General features: G+C 39.9%; 1 protein-coding gene across 1 annotated transcript in view; it reads right to left on the minus strand.

The window, feature by feature from the left end:
- Positions 1-17,856, minus strand: part of LOC306760935 (calsyntenin-2-like) — a gene marked incomplete at both ends in the record, with an annotated part of 361,417 nt that overhangs the window by 104,102 nt on the left and 239,459 nt on the right. The gene's annotated exons all lie outside the window — the stretch shown is intronic.

Here is a 17,856-nt window from a genome sequence, read left to right on the forward strand (position 1 = left end):
TAAACAACAAAGACACCCGGAAAGCGGCAGCTGGCCTTGCAGCTACAGTTTCTACTTTACTTGCAGGGGTCAATGGTTAGCATTTGGAAACCTTTTGGTTTTTAAGTAAGATAGAACAGACAAGGCCTGGACAAGACTTACATCCAAGTTAATTAAGACTAAATAAAAAAAAAGAGTAGTACTACAAACATGCAACAGCACATCCTGCGTTCCGAGCCCAGAGAGGAGGAGGAAAAACCCCATAACTACTGATAACAAATTTTTCCTGTAAAATCCTGGAAAAATTTGAACATGGGATCATTTGATATGTGTTGGATTTATTTATAGTTAAACATATTTAAAGATAGTGGACATAAATGTGTTTGTTTGCTTGAATTAAAGGATATTGATTGGAGTATGAAGTAGTATTAAGGTAGTGACAAAAATCCAGTGGTCCCTAAGATGGCACAGCCCTAATGACTTGTTTAACAAGGAGCTGATGATCAACCTTCAGACCACCATGATACCAATAAAACAGTTCAAAAACTCCTCTAAAAGATTTACATTCCTGAAGACACACAGCAAACCAATGACTTTCTTTTTCATGTTACTTCCCATTCATCTGCCTTGCACTTTGCATTAGTGCAGAAATGCCTAGTAAAATAATGCTTTCTGGGAATTTTCGAGGAATTGCTCCATGTAAATAAATAATACAAACACAAAGCAGCTAATTTGACCTTGGTTATGTTAATTTGACCATCTCATGCTTAAAGGACCAGTTAAAATATTGCTGTAAGCAAAGATAAAGCATGCAAAGTGTGTACTTATCTGCTCTTTTCACTACCACATATGCATTTGAACTGCACTTTAAAGATGCTGATGACGTTTTCAATAGAAGACATTCAAGCATGCCAGGGGACGTAAAAGAGAAGAATTTTAAATTTAGGAAAAAAATAAAAAAATAAAAACAAAAAATTAGTATCCGTTACAGTTTTTCACAAAATAAAAGCGATATTTATAACATTGCTACAAAGTATGATTGCCATTTGCCACTTCTGTCTTTTGAATGGTTTTGATGAGGGAGATACATTTAGCGTTTTGGAGCAGCTGTTATGGTTGCAACTGCTGCTGTTCTGATCAGAGGATGAAAGAAATCATCCTGAAGTCGTCTTTAGTTAAAATGAACTGGTCCCTTAGTGTTTGGACCCTTTAGTAATAGTCCAGTGATACAGTATGTAAATGGAAATAAAGTGTTTACATTGCACTTTGGCGATGTATTTCTGTATTGACACATCTGAAAACCACCACATAAGAGGATGATTGTGGGATTGTTGGATTCCCAAGGATTGTAGTTTTTGAGTTTGAAGCTCTAAAGGTAAAATAATCCCATCTTACCCTGGGCAGGCACAGATGTCTGTTACAATCTTACATCACACCAGCATCTGTGTTAAAATGTGCAAATTGTTGCAGTTTTAAGTTCTTTTCTGTTGAAAAATAGAAAAAGATGGAAGTCCAAGCTAATTGCTGGATTAAACAAAGATCCTCATGTCTTCCCACCATCACACTGTGAAGAGGCTGCTCACAAGAATCTGTGAGAACTTCACAAAAACCACCAACAAACATTTTTTATTGTTACTATTACCAGATATCTCATTTATCCAAAACCAAAGATAAGTTTGGAGCATGCATATAATAATAAATGTTTTACTCAACAGTTACAAAAAGATTTGGATAACTTGTTGAATAATTCAAGTGACTCCAAGGTGTACCGTCAGGTTTAAACATGCTTGCTAGCTGCTAGCTGCTAGCTAGTTGTCACATCTATATGGGCTGTCATGTCTTTTTGGTATTTGGAAGGACAATCGTTTTGCTGTCTATGGAACAGCCATGTTTGTAGCAACCAATCACAAAGCAATTTCTGTGCATATTTAAAGGAAACTCAAAATTCTAAGAAAAATTTATGATGATTGATACTCAAAATCCAATGATGTTACACTTTAACAAACCTTTTTTTTTTTTTTTTTTACCTGTGAAAGACCTGGATGTTTGTGGCTGCCTTGGACTTGTAAAGAATCCTTTAAAAACCTCCAGGCAGCGGTCTGGATAGCACCCAGTATCAAACCATTTGTTCTTTATTCTATTTTGAAGATTTCCTGACAATTAACATCTGTTCATGACTTTTTGAGTCATGTTGTGGACGGACAGATAGACAAACCAATGAAAACCTCTGCATTGGTGGAGGGAAAAAAAACCATAAATGTAGGATAATTTATAATTATGGTGTTATCAGTATCACAGCAGATTTTTTTTGTCCTTTAGGGAGATCCTGCAGTCTTCCTCAGAGCCCCTAGAACAGTTTAAGTTATTATAATTGTACCATTACGAGAATTATAAGAAGCTTTAGCTAAAGTTCAGTAAAGGGGATCTGATCCATCTCGTTCAGTTATAATTGCCCTCTTGGGCTTTTCCTCTGCGACCCTGCCATTTTCTTCTTACCATGATGTCAAAACTTATGTATTAATTATGATGTCACAGCTCTGGTTAAAAAGTCCTCCTTTCTCTTTCTCCTAGCTAATCAGTCCAATGTCTTGTTTGTTTCAGTTCCACGTTCCGCTGTAATCCATCCTTCAGACCATGCATTGGGCATTCCACTTTGTTCCCAACTCCATTTTCTCCACTTTCCCAGGATGGCACATCCGCCCACCAGCAAGGTCTATTCTCTGGGCCTTTATGCTGTACTTTTTCCTTAAAGAACAAATTTACAAGAAATGCAGGCACAAATTTCTCCTAAATTGTAAAAGGCAAAAGTAAAATCTGTAACTTCTGTGAAAAGAGAAGGTTTTAGATTGAAATTGGATTAAAATTAGTACTTTTTACATTCATAATGGAGAAACCTGCTGATATACAGACTGAGTCATAGCCTCAGTTGTACAATCTGACATCTGTATTTCTGACTGAACACCTTTTCTATGCAAAGTGCCGGTGCATTGATGAAGGCTAAATTCAATGCAGGAGACCTCTGGACCATTGTTACATTCGACTGAAGGGAACAGATTTCTCTGTAAAGTTATTACGAATGTTCTTCACATGCTGTGACAAGTCAAAGGTCTGCTATAAAAATGGTCTTTAAATAAGTATTTATATAAAAGAAAAATTTCCTAAACTGTAATTCACCATCAAATGTCAACAATATCTAATGCAATCTATGTACACACTGTTTATTTATAGTATCATTCAAAGGAATTAAGGACAGAGAAGCTCAAAGTGCTTTTTTGGCAGAAAATCAAAGCAGCTCACGTCCTCCTGGTTGCTTTGGATGAGGATGCTGAGCAGAGCCCAGGTTGGTCAGACTTGACATGAAAAGATGTGCCAGGCATATTTCCTTCCACATGTCAAGGACTGTTTGTGTAAAAGGATTTTTGGAAACACTTCCTGTGTCTTATTTAAGCACATGAAGAGACTTCTTGTTTCGCTTGCAGGCAGGAGAACTAAAAACTAAACATAACTGCAGAAGAGTACAATCTGGTGAAACTGTCTTTAGAGGTAGGAATGCAACATTTCACCAATGACATATGATGTGTTTGGAGGTTGCAACGATCCAATATGGTGCTGCTATGTATCGTACAAGGAAACCAAATTTCCAAACATGCCAGTAGGCCTATTTACTACACGCTTTATTATTATTATCATTATTATCTTTATATTTAGCCTTTCCTTAACTTAAAACCATTTTTCACACTACTTTATTTAAACTATCTTTATTAGCTCCTGTCTCAGTCTGACAGAGGGCATTTAGACCATGGAGATGGGGAATGTGTCAGATTATAGTTGGAACAAATTAAGAACCTTAACAGTGTCTCCCTCCTTTAAGCGGAAACAGTAATAAACATTTATTGTTCAGACGCTAAAGCGCATTGTCAAGTCAACTCTTTATAGTAAAAATTCACCAGCTAAACCACCACGATATCATCAGTGAAACAATGTGCAAAGAAAAAAACAGCCTACGATGTAAATTATGCAGAGCTGACGGAGACAGTTTGAACCACATCCAACTTTTACCTGCACTTGGAGAGGAAGTAAAAAGAAAGCCAAGCTAAATGTAAAATGCTAGCAAAGCATTATGCAAAACCAGAAATCCACCTCCTCAATCTACTTTAGAAATTCTCCGAAATAAATTCATGCAAGCTGGCTCGATGGTAAATACCCACCTGAGCTGTAATAAGAGCCGATCTGCTCCACCCAAAGTTCAGAGCTTGTAAACTTCTTCTGCCTCCTGTCCAACATGACACACCTCAAATCCATTTTATCTTTACAACTACAAGGGCTGTATGTATAATCTTGGTGTCAAAAAAGAGCTGAGACATGTACATTTGCCACAGAAGTTACAGTGAGTAAATTCCCCTGGAACACAGTAGAAAATATAAATGATTGTCTCTTCCTAAAAGAAACTACATTACTTACAGGGAGGATAGCAGCCCAGTTCATCAAGCAATGAGTAAAGGAAGGTCTGTGGAGGAACTGGGCAGAATTAGAAGATAAGAAAAAGTGAACTTGAGAATTATTACAGGTAGTTTCATAGAGGTGTCATGCATATTAACCAGTACTTTCTCATGACTCAGAAAAATACAATTCCTGTCTAAAACAGTATAATCTGCAGAAGGGGCGGGGCTATATTTTGATGGGCAAACCATGTTGCCAATCACATAAAAGGAAAGACTACGATCACACCGATATGTAAAGAGAAACGGGCCTTTCGAAGAACAGGGAGTTTAGTGATCCAAAAACGAGGATGAAATCAGTGTATTAAAGTGTCATGATGTTAAGACTCTAGTTTTTATTTTGACTTGCTTGATTTTTTTTTTTTTTTTTTTAAACATAGCTATATTTTCTAATGAACATTTTTACAAAAAGATGGCTTTTTATCATTTAAAATAAAAAAAACAAATAACTATTTACCAACAAACAAACCACACATAATTGCAACAGTAGACTAAAATAGAAGCTCTGAGTGATTGTCAGCTGAAAGAGTCGAGTCTTCTATATGAACCAAGTAAAAAGAACCGAATCTTTAAAAAAGACTTGAACTTCCTGTCACTGGTACACCGGACATTCATCATATGGAGGTTCAGTAAACATAACCGAGGTCATGAGAGTGTTTGTATTATTCATATAGCTTCAATAAAAGGACATTTCTAAAATTCTTTTACGTCTGCATCACATCCTTATTTTATGAAGACATTTCTCATGGTGCACTGATGCAATGTGCATGGCAGATGAAGGGGAAACATTAAAAGTATCGTAATGTGTTTGCTCTGAGTTTGTCTCACACGATTGTGGAGGTTTTAGAAGCGTTTGAGTATCGCAGAAATTCTTTTTTTGGTCTGATGGTGGTCTTTACTGGGTGTCAGACTCTTAAAGTATGGACCTTTTTTTAATCCTTGGGTGCTTTAGTGTTGCGCTCCACTTAGTCTAACCCTCTCAAACTGTTGGTCATAAGACGATGTGACCTTGGTTTAGATGGTCTTCACTACAAATCTACAAGTATCGAATGCCGGCACATCAACTGCGTCTTTCAGATCACATGTTTCCATCATTCTCTTCAAAGTTAAAGGTGTGTGAGAGACATGGGAAGATGGATAGAGGTGCTTAAGAAAATGATGCATCATCACACTTTCACGCTGTTCTCCATCTCTGGAGGGCGTGGAAAAGCATGTGTGTGTGTGTGTGTGTGAGCGCCATCAGTAAGTTTTTGCATGCTATTAAATGTGTATGTAATGTGTGGAGGTCTGGGATGATGGCTATGTGAATACAGAGAATGTGTGTGTGTGTGCATGTAAAAATGCTGACACCACGTTTAAGTAGTGGAGGGGTACCATCATTACTCATCCCAGCCATCAGCGAGAGACAATTTTCACTCTTCTCCTCTTTCCCATCCTCTCCTCTCCACCTCTGTCCTCCTCCATCTCCCCTGACTTCAGAGAGTGCCATCTCTCTGATTTCTCTCTTTCATTCCTGTCCCTCCTTCCCCGCGATGCCCCTAAAACATTTATTTGAATGCTTTCATGCTTTTTGTCAGCCTTACAAGAGACTTCTTTCCTTTTTTTTTTCTTTTCTTCTGAGTGCATACAGAGCTCTACTTGTTTTTGCTGGAAGATGTGCAGGAGAAAAAAAAGGGACTCACGAAAAGTGGTGTCGAGAAAAATGTGAAAAGAGGACAAAGAGTGGAAGAGCGGAAAGTTTCTTTTGTGAATGGTGGAAGATTTTATGCATCAAACTTCTGGACTGGAAACAGATGGACGCATCAACCAAAGCTTTGAAGTGAAGCCAATAAGAGAGCTTTAAAAGCAACGCTGCTGATCGCTGCTGGCTTTAAGGACACATTCACATCAGCCTGTTTGGTTTGACTCTGTTTGCTTGGAAAGTCTGCTTCGTTTGGGAAGCTGTTCATCAATTCTGATTTAAACCAGAGAAGCTGACTCGGTCCGCCAACAAACCGGGTCTCGGCCCGTTTCAAGCAGACCAAATACAGGAAGCTGACCACAAAAGATTTACTTCCTGCCTTTGGAGTAGCTTTGCATTGTGGGAAAATGCATACCGATCGTGTTGAGTCCTCTGCCTTGTCTGTTGTTCACACTGCGATCATTGTTGCAGTTTATTTCTGCAGTATACAGTGGGGCTCCAAAGTTTGGGCACCCCTGGTAAAAATTTATTTTAATGTGCAAATAAGGAGCTTTAAAAAGATGGAAAAACTTGAAAACGCATCAAAGTACAGTTTAGACATTCTTATAACATGTAAAAAAAAAGTTACATCCTATTTCCATCATTTAAACCTTCAAAATAACAGAAAATAAAATATGGCGTCTGTAAAAGTTTGGGCACCCTGCAGAGTTAGTACCTTGTACACCCCCAATTCGACAACAGAAACCTGACAGTATCCTGGATTGTTTACAGTTAGTGTCTGGAAAGACCAGGTGATGTCAATCTCAAAGGTTTTAAATGCTCAGACTCATCTGACCTTACCTCAACAATCGGCACCATGGGTTCCTCTAAGCAGCTGTCAAGAACACTGAAACTGAAAATAGTTGATGCTCACAAAGCAGGAGAAGGATGTAAGAAAGTACTAAATGTTTTCAGATGCTAATATCCTCTGTTCCGAATGTAATCAAGAAATGGCAGTCATTGGGAACAGTGGAAGTTAAAGCAAAATCGGGAGGACCAAGAAAAATAACAGACAGAACAGCTCGCAAGATTGTAAGAAAAGCAAGTCAAAACCCAAATTTGACTGCACGATCCCTCCAGGAAGATCTGACTGATACTGGAGTCGTGGTGCACTTTTCCACTATAAAGAGGTACATGTACAAATATGGCCTTCATGGAAGAGTCATCCGAAGGAAACTTCTTTTCCGTCCTTATCGCAAAAATCTGCATTTGAAGTTTGCAAAGGAACATATAGACAAGCCTGATGCATTTTGGAAACAAGTTTTGTGAATTGATGAGGTTAAAATTGAACTTTTTGGCCGGAATGAGCACAGGTACGTTTGGAGAAGAAAGGGCAGAGAATTTAATGAAAAGAACCTCTATCCTACTGTTAAGCATGGGGGTGGATCAATCATGCTTTGGGGTTGTATTGCAGCCAGTGGCACAGGGAACATGTCAAGAGAAGAAGGAAAAATGGATTCAATGGGATTTAAGCAAATTTTGGATGCTAACCTAATGCCATCTGTGAAAAAGCTGCAGTTAAAGAGAGGATGGCTTCCACAAATGGATAATAATCCTAAAAACACCTCAAAATCCAGGGTGGATTACATCATGAGGCATGAACTGAAGGTTTTGCCATGGCCTTCACAATCTCCTGACCTCAACATAATTGAAAGTCTATGGATAGAACTTAAAAGAGCAGTGCATCACAGACGGCCCAGAAATCTCAAAGATCTGGAAGACTTTTGCAAGAAAGAATGGGTGAAGATACCTCAAACAAGATTCGAAAGACTATTGGCTGGTTATAAAACGTGTTTACAAGCTGTCATACTTGTCAAACGGAGGAATAGAAGGTACTAACCAAACTTTTGCAGAGGCCATTTTTTGTTTTCTGTTATTTTAAAAGCTAAAATGATGTAAATAGATTGAACTTCTTTTGACGTGTTATAGGAATCTGTAATTTGACGCCTTTTTGAGATGTTCCATCTTTTGTTAGCTTCTTTTTGGCACATTAAAATAAATTTTTACCAGGGGTGCCCAAACTTTGGAGCCCCACTGTATTTGCATGAGACAAACTAAAAACCCCAAAAGAGCGATAGTTTTGTCTCCATGTTAAACTTGCAACGCAGTCTTCTTCTTTACGTGGGTCCTCTCTTTTGCTAAACACTAGTGCAATGCCCCCTTTGGTGAAAATGGGGATATATTATTCGAATGGCTTGGCTCGTTTGACCAAAGTGCAGCGTGAAGGTGATCTTGGTTTACATGGATACACCCAATCGGACCAAGTCTAGTGGACTATCCTGATGTGAATGCACCCTAAAGCATCTTGTACTTCAGCTGTTACAGTCTACAGGTTTTTTATGCCACAGACTCTTGCTTGTATTGTTAGATCTTGTAGGGAACTTCTGGTTTTGTTGCTTTGTCTTGATTTTGTTTAAAAGAAACACCCTAACTTAATCAGTCTCCTCCAATACGCTGCTTATTGTAGGTAACTGCTCTGGGTTAAAGTCCTGCACCACAGAATGGATGGAAAGAGGCTGAATTCCCAAGACGTTAAATTTTATTCTGCATATAAATAATGCATTTTGTACTTAAGTTAATGAACTAATACATTATATTTATGGTTAACAAAGCCTTAAAGCGTGGCCCTGCGATGGACTGGCGAGCTGTCCAGGCTGTACCCTGCCTGTCGCCCAAAGCCAGCTGGGATAGGCTCCAGCTTTCCCACGACCCTGAATTGGACTAAGCAGTTAGGAAAATGAATGACTGAATGAATGAATGAAAGCTTTTAAAGGAGCGGTTCCCAAACTTTTTCTGCATCCTTGTCACTAACTACAGTAATGTTGAGCCCCACTCCTCCTGTCACATGAACCAAAAAAAAACATAAGAAGAGATGCATCATCAGTTTAGTGTCAGAATTATTATCCCTTCTTCTGCTTCAGTGTGAAAAGTTTTAAACCAGGAACCTCAGCAAACTGCTTCAGGTGAGCCGAGTTTTCTATGAGACATTTGCTGCTTTATTAAAACAACTCTGCTCTATATGACAGCCTGGTGGTCTGTTTCTAAAGAAACCAACAGACTTTTCTATGTGTTCAGGATGAGAAGTCCCCAGGTGGTGTTGTAACTTGTTTGTATCATACTTCATAATATTAATTCAATTCAATTCAATTCAACTTTATTTATATAGCGTCAAATCACGGCAATGCCATCTCAAGACGCTTTACATACAGAGGGGAAAACATAATGAAGGCCAATTCATAATAGCCTATATAAGGAAACCAACAGATTGAGTTGAGTCCAACTCAATCTCCCATCCTGAGCAAGCACACTGGCAACAGTGGGAAGGAAAAAACTCCCTTTTAACAGGAAGGAAACCTCCAGCAGAACCCGGCTCAGGACAGGCAGCTATCTGCCTCTGCTGTGTGGGGGGAAGAGGACAGAAAGACAACAGACAACAGGAACTGTTACTCCCGGCCAGGGAGACCTGCTGAGACAGGAGACATACATGTTAATGATGCAACACTGTTATGGGGGGAGTAAAAGAAAGAGATAAAGAGAAAAAGAAAGAAGCTCAGTGTATCAGGAAATGTCCCTCAGCAGTCTAAACCTATAGCAGCATAACTAAGGGATGCTAACCATCCCTAGCTATAGGACTTATCAAAAAGATAAGTCTTCAGCCTAGTCTTAAAGGTGGGGAGGATGTCTGCTTCCCTAACACTAACTGGGAGCTTATTCCATAAGAGAGGGGCCTGATAACCAAAGGCTCTGCCTCCTGCTCGGCTCTTTGAGACTCTAGGAACCACAAGTAAGCCTGCAGTCTGCGAACAAAGTACTCTACTTGGTATATAAGGAACAATGAGGTCTTTGATATATAGTGGTGCCTGGTTGTGGAGGGCTTTATATGTAAGGAGAAGGATTTTAAATTCTATTCTAGATTCAACAGGCAGCCAATGAAGAGAGGCTAAAACTGGAGAAATATGATCTCTCATGCTGGTTCTGGTCAGGACTCTGGCTGCAGAATTCTGGATCAGCTGAAGGGTTTTCAGGGCATATTTAGGACAGCCCAGTAATAGAGAGTTATATTAGATGACAATATAATTTAATGCAACACGCTGTGGTCTCTTAACTACCATTGATTATTATTATTACTTGACCATTAGTTGGTCAAGCATATACTCCATCACATTTTCTCCTCTTGACGTCTCTCTTGTTGATTTATCATCATCTCTCATTAGTACTTTTAAAATTAGTCTAGTACCAAAACTCCAAGTCTTATTTAGCCTTTGTCAAGGCACACGGCCGCTCTTCTTCACTCTGGTTCTGCTGGAGGTTTCTTCCTGTTAAAAGGGAATTTTTTTCTCTGCACTGTCACCCACCACAGCATACATGGTCAGGATGCTGGACTGAGTCAAAGGCCATGTGTAGATGTAGCCTGGTTTTTTATAAAAACCAAATATCCTGCCCACTTTGTCGAGGAAAAAACCTTTATTCCACACCAACTTGTTTTTACAAATAAGAAAAAAAAAAAAAAAAAAAAAAAAAAAAAACGTCTATTCACACCTAGCCACAGGTCCCATGTTTGATGGCACAGCATTTTTTTTTTTTTTTGTCATGGCAGCAACGTTTCAAATCTAAAAGCCTGCTTGCAAATCCTCACTCTGGATGGAGGTTTTTGAAAGAATTCTTTTTATTGTCATGAATCTGAGCTTTTGTGTGGATGGCAGGCCAAATCATTGTGCGTTTGATGCAGTGTGTTGGTGTGCTGGTTTCTTTACTTACACCAGGAATGTCTAAGCTTTCCCTTTGAGGACAGTTGTCCTGCAGGTTTGAGATGTTTTCCATCTAAAACCTGGAGAACTGCAGCATTGAGACATACCTGACAAGTGGTTATACTAAAGTTAGCATAGTCGGGGGTTGTACGGTTTTGTGGTGCTTTGCACCATCACCTCACAGCCAGATGTTTCAATCCGAGGCTGGGGTCTTTGCATGTTTTTCTTGTGCATGTGTGAATTCTTTCTGATTACTCCACCTTCTTCCCACACTTCATAAAAAAAAGCTTGTTAGGTTACCTGGAGTCTCCCTGTGAGTGAGTCTTGTAGCATGTATGTCTCTGTGTTGGCCCGGCCATTGACTGGTGACCTGTTCAGGACGTACCCTTACTTTCCTTTCCTGGTTGATGTGTTTATTTGTTTATTGAGATGGGAAAATGTATATTAATGAATGTGCTATAGATTGATGTAAATATGACATTTTTATTGAGATGCTAAATTCAGTCTGCAGCCTCAGTAGAAACAATACGCATAAATAATACAAACAAAACAGCATCAACAACTGTACAACATCATAAACATAATATTTACCATTAACTAGCTATAATAAAACGAGCACAGTAATTATCAGGTTGAACCTTCCTTAAACAGATAGTGTTCAAAGCATACTTGTCAAGTCTCCCATTTTGGAGGGAAACGGGGAGAAAGTAAACCGACATGAAGAAACAAATCCCCCGCCCCTGAGAAGAAATAACATGCGGCAACCATATAACCCCATATAATCGAATAGATACACTTTACCCCCCTGCCCATCGACGAGCGCTCTGAGGAGAGGAACCTATGACCGAGACCTCTCTTTCTCCTTTCTCTTGGCGCTTGCCAGAGAATTTCCCTCACTTTAAAATCCAGAAGCTGACCCGTATGGTTCGAAGTGATTGTGTGTAGCGCCTATCATAAAGTGCTAACAGGAAAAAGTACCTACTATTTACTAGTAGGCTTCAGATCCCTGCAACCCTGCACTGGAATAACAGCTGGATTGATTTAGTTGAACTTTGGCCTTTCCCCGTGGAATTTGCATGTCCTCCTCATGCAAGCTTGGGTTCTTCCCAAGTACTCCAGCTTACTCCTACAGTCCATACTCCTACAGTCCAGACATACTGTTGGACCCTTCAGCTGCTCCTTCATTCCACATATTTTCTTCCTCATCCTAAAAAACTAAATGAAGGCATCCTACATGGTTCATCTCCATCAGGGGGATTGCAAAGGATCCGAAGCTAACTGCGGTGTAATCCCTGCATCATGTCTGCCAAGGACTCCCATCTGTCCACAGAGAGGTGTTTGCTCTTTCAGCTCTATTCAGGTGACGGTCAGAATATAATGTGGCTGTAAAATAACCAGTAAAATGACCCTTACAAGCCGCTATGAGACCTCCAGAGTTATGACCCCAAAACTTCAGCTGAACAGAAATAGTCAGGAGAAAAAAAAAAGTTTGACCAACATTGTTTCACGAATAAATGCACCTTTAGTTGTAGCAGGCGTGAAAAATGAACATGAAATTTAGGTAAACAAGGCTGGTATAATCATTGTACATACAGTTTCTTCCGTTTTCCTTATTTTTATCTGCTGTTTTATCCCATTCCACCTTTCCACTAGCTGCGTGCCTTTAGCTGTCTTAAAAAATGCACTCAGGCACAAAGCGGCAGCTACGACATAGTCAAGAGGAGCTCTGCTGTGTCCTTTTTGTTTTTTTGCAGAAGCAAAGGTCTGTTGTTAAAGATGTCCATCATTAACTGAAAGAAGTGAATTGAGAAGCTGTAAGCCAGGGCTACTCAATTAGATGTTCAGGTGCGCCAGTACATAAAGTAAGGTCAAATAAATCAGTCAAAATGAATAAATAAATAAAAAAGAAACATTTACATTTTGAAAAGTAAGTAGTTTATTAATTTTTCGATTTTAAATCCCACATGACAAGGGCAAATGCACAAAATAAATTAATAAAAATTCCAGTCTTAGCCTATTTTTCTCCTAACTTTTAACATAAAAAGGTCCAATATACAATATAATCTTTAAACACTCATTGCATTAAACACATCGGTTTGGTGCTCGAATGTGACGGCAAAATAAACAAATACTTATCAGTCCAGACGGGGTTAAATCTGCTGTTTTTGTTGACAATTTCTTGTTTTGGGTCAGACAGCGACATGCTTGCTAGCGCTTCTCTTACAACTTCAAAACACAACAACACGCGCTTGGGTTAATGTTGCTAGGCAACCAAGTGTTGCATTCATGGTCTGCACAACTGTAGGATTGTAGGCTACTTAATCAGCGTAGGAATGACTGAAGGTTCTTGATTAATATCTTTATTCTTTTACACAAGCTTGGCCACATGTGGCCCGCGGATGTGGCAGGTATGGAGGCAGGTATGAACTATTTGGGAAGAACTTAAGCAGAAAGCTCACATCACTTTGCCACGCCATCTTACTAGTTTATACTGAATTATGAAGTCAGCATCACTTCTAGCCTAAAAAATCCAATTAATTTTTACAGTGTTTTATTAATCCAGCAGACTGCATGAGAAGGATATAAGTTCCCCTGCTAGGAAACCTTTGTGTCTTCCAGCTGTGTCTCCAAATTATCCAGCAATCTCATGCACACACACACACACACACACACACACACATACACACTCCTTTGTTATCCAACCATTGCTTTCCTTTGTCGAAATAAAGTGAGCCCTCGCTGTCAGGATCTTCTCCATCTTTTTACCTCGTCTCCAAACATCCAAACTTACTGCCTGGGGCCAAGATGGAGGGCACGGAAAGTTCACATGAAGATCCCACAGACGTGGGTGCCATGACGTAACATGGTTAAAGGCAAATGCGGCGCATGAGAGAGTCTGGCGACTGGATTAATAACGGATTACAAACACTTGAAAGAAGCACGAGTGTTAGGGCGAACGAATCATCCAAATGACAAGATGAAAGAAAAGGAAGAGAAAAGAAGTCACATTTGAAAAGAGTTTTAGCTCACAAAGGGAAGGAAAAATGCAAAACAGACATTCGGGCAAAAGCCAAATGAGGAAATGATTGTAATAAGGCAAAACAAGCTAATACTAGAGCAGGGATGAAAAGTGCTACAGCAGCAGCTGGAGAGCTGCAGTCTGTGATTAGAGGAAGCCAGAATGGAGGGAATAGGAGAGGAAAGTGTTGAGGGATTTATTTTTTTTTTTTTCCCTTTTTATATTCCTCCTCTTCCTCCTCTTATCAGAGATCAGGACTGTTAGCTGGCAGGACACACACAAACACACACACACACACACATTGTAACAAAAAAAAAAAAGAAGCTTCTTCCCTCTAAAACAGAAATTCTCCGGAGATCTGGAGCTGCTTTCACACACGCTGCAGCCTTGATATTCCAGACACTGCTCACAGGATCTGTACATGATGACGTAAATATCCAAGTGGGATCAGAGTACGTGCACATTTACAGTCCCCAAAGCTAAACAGAACAAAGCCAGGATGATGTCCAAATGAGCTCTTCTGTGAATCCAGCAGGCCACTGTTCTCATTCATGGCGGGTTTCTTCGCCTCTTCCTCCACATATATTGTGAAGTGACTTGAAGTTTAGGTCACGTTTTACTCTTTTGTCATTTTGTGGAAACCTGCAGCTACGACTCACTGTAAGTCTTTACATGAGGCTCTTTCTTTTTCCATGTAGAATATCTTCTTTGTGTTTCGGCCTCTCCTCTCTCCAGCCGGGTCAGACTCACACCGTGGCAGAATGAGACGTTGTCATCCAGTGAATCTGTCATACTGTGTCATCAGCAAACCTTTGATTTGATGCTCTACTAAAAAAAAAAAAACTACATCTTTGCTTTGCTGCATCTTTTGCTGGAACATGCATGAGCACTTTGAGATTTCACCAGCCGTGCATTAAAGGTCCCATATTGTGCAAAATTAACTCGCTAAAGGTTTTTTCCTGTGGATGAGGAAGAAAAACATGAGAAGTTTTAGTCACCTCTCTACTGGCCTGCTCCAGGTTTTAGTTGTGTGTCCACAGGGGTGGACATGAGATCTTTCTCTTTGTGAACTCAAGAAGCAACATAATCTCTCTGCCCTGGTAGTGGATGCTGTGATTCACCCCCACCCTGGCCAGCTGAGCCCACTCTCTAAAATCACTGGGCAGGGACCAACAAAAGCCACACCCCCTTCTCGAGAAGGGCGTGGAAAGACTCCACTCATGAACATTTAAACACAGAAACAGCCTCAACTTGTGGGGGTTAAAAGTAAAGCTCATGCTGAAGTGCCAAAACTTGCAGTTCCCCCGTCATCCACCAGGGGCTCCAAAAGGAAGCTGCAGTTAGCCCCAGAGAAAGTGATGGGTGGCATCCTGGAGGCTGCATCCATCTAAAGACACTTCTGGAATGGATGACATTAAGGAACAAGGCTGAATTCAGAGTAAAACACTTTTTAAAACAGTGTTGTTGGAACTCTGACATCTGTATAAAATTGTTAAAATAAATGGAAATATGGGACCTTTCATTTCCTCTTATTGTGCCACATTATGGTTTACAAACACATTCTCCCATTAAGTTTAATGGGAAAGTGGGACTTCAGGTGTGACTGGTTGTGTGTGTTTCTGCATTCAGATAAAAGTTGAGAATGACGACTCCCTAAACTCTGAAAATACATCCCAACATTGCTGTCCGCCCACGTTTGTCTCCTCATCCTCACATGCTGCTTAAATCCGACTGTGGTTTGGACTGTCCACTCTGCTGCACATTCACGATCTGTGTCACAAATCTTCCATTTAAAATCCTCTTATCTGAAGAATTTGACTTAATTGTGTTTAATTATAACTATCATAAGTTATATATAATTATAACTACTTTGGACGTTTATGTCACATTTTAGGTGTGTAGAAAATTAATTCAATGAGCAACCGTCGTCTAACTTTCATAATGAAAGCTCCCCTGTGATGATGAGCAGTGCTGACACGTGGAACATGTATTTTTAATGTTTTGTCACATCTCTGACACTGCACGTTTGAAAGATATCAATTATTTATTTGTTTCTACTCAGTATACAATTTTACCTTTTGGATCATCAATTTCATGAATGTTGATGAGGTTTTCTTAACCTAAATGAAGTCATCAAACAATAGGAGGGCATCCCATGTGCACCCACCCCCCGCTGCTGCAAATGTAAATACAAACACAATGCAATGATTTGCAGATTTTATAAACTCATATAGAACATAAACAGGATGAAAGATTTTGCTGTTTTCTGGAGCATATGAGCTCATTTTGAATATGACGTCAGAAACCTGTAAAACCTTGAAACAGTGAGATGTTGATCATCGTGTAGCATCTCCTCTTCTGCTAACATCTGCCTGCCTGAAAACATCTGGGAAGCTGCTGGCGTTTTAGCAGAGGATTGTGTCCCGTTCTGGTCTGATGCAGGAGTCTAGCTGGACCTTGTTGCTGGATTTCTGCTTCCGTGATGCTCCAGATGTTTTGTACTGGTGAAAGGTCTGGACTCCAGCAGACCAGTTCTCCTGTTCCACCATGCTGCTGTGATGGCTGCAGGATGTGATTCAGCATCGTCTTGCTGAAATCTGCAAGGTCTTCCCTGAAAGAGACGTTGTCTGGAGGGGAGCAGATGTTGCTTTTCAGTGTTGATGGAGTTTCACAGATGTGGAAGCTGCCCACATCTGCACCACTGCAACCCCATCCCACCAGAGATGCAGCTCCTCACCTGCCCACTGATAACAAGCTGGATGCTCCCTCTCCTCTTTAGCCTGCAGGACATGCCGTTCAGTTTCCAGACATAATTTCACATCTTCATCCTTCTGACCACACAACAGTTTTCTACTTTGCCTCAGATCATTTTAAATGAGCTTTGGTCCACAGAAGACTGCAGTGTTCATGCATCATGTTCCAATATGGCTTCTTTTTTGCATGATGGAGCTTTAACCTGCGTTGGTGGATTTCAGGCTGAACTGTGTTTGCTGAATTTCTAGGAGTCTCCCTGAGTCCATGCATGCATTTTAAGCGGAAAATCATGTCGGTTTTTGATGCAGTTCTGTTTAAGTAGCTCATAATCAGCAGCATGTAGTTAGCTTTGCAAGAGCACAGAGATTCCTTCATTTTCTCTGAATCTTTTGATAATATTTCCAGTGGAGATGTTGGGATTTTTAAAGTCTTTACAATTTTCTGTTGAGGAACGTTTTCCTGAAATTGAGACCAAACCAATGAGCATCTTTGAAACCAAGAGACTCTTCCTCTCTGAAGTGCTCCCAGCCAGGTTACTGATCTGTTGCTGATCAACCTGATTAGTTCTAAAATGCTTCTTCAGTTGTTTCTGTTTTGCAGTTTCCCAACTTTTTTGGAATTGTGAGACTTACATGTTGCCAACTCTTTATAAAAATGGAGACGAAGTCATAATATTTAGATGTAAAAAAAAAAAAAAAAAAATGCTGCTGCTGTTTAATAAAAACACTAAATGTGAGTCTGTTGAGAAGGAGCTCGATGTGTTCAGTGGATGTCATTGAAGGAAGTTGACTGGTACAGCAAACACCTCTGATGTACTACTCTAATTATTTCCTGTAAGTTTAGAAAGCATGACCTATAATCTGCCTGCCTTGACTGACAACAAGCCCGGGGCCACTTTTAATTCATGGGTGTTACTGGATTTGCCATGCATACGTAAATATAGACACAAACACACGCAAATTTAAAAGCCACACTCCACTCACAGTTTAGATATGCAGATTTCTGCTTTAATCACTTTGACAATCTGCCACTCAAGGCTTCTGGCTGTGAATAGTCTTGTGTTTGTGACTGCAGGCGCTGCTGTGGAGGGAACGCCAGAACTACATGTGGGTTGCTTTTTGCTTTGTAGGTTGGGAC

This window comes from Telmatherina bonti (genome assembly GCF_933228915.1).
Source record: "Telmatherina bonti genome assembly, chromosome: 9".
In the NCBI taxonomy this organism is placed as follows: Eukaryota; Metazoa; Chordata; class Actinopteri; order Atheriniformes; family Telmatherinidae; genus Telmatherina; species Telmatherina bonti.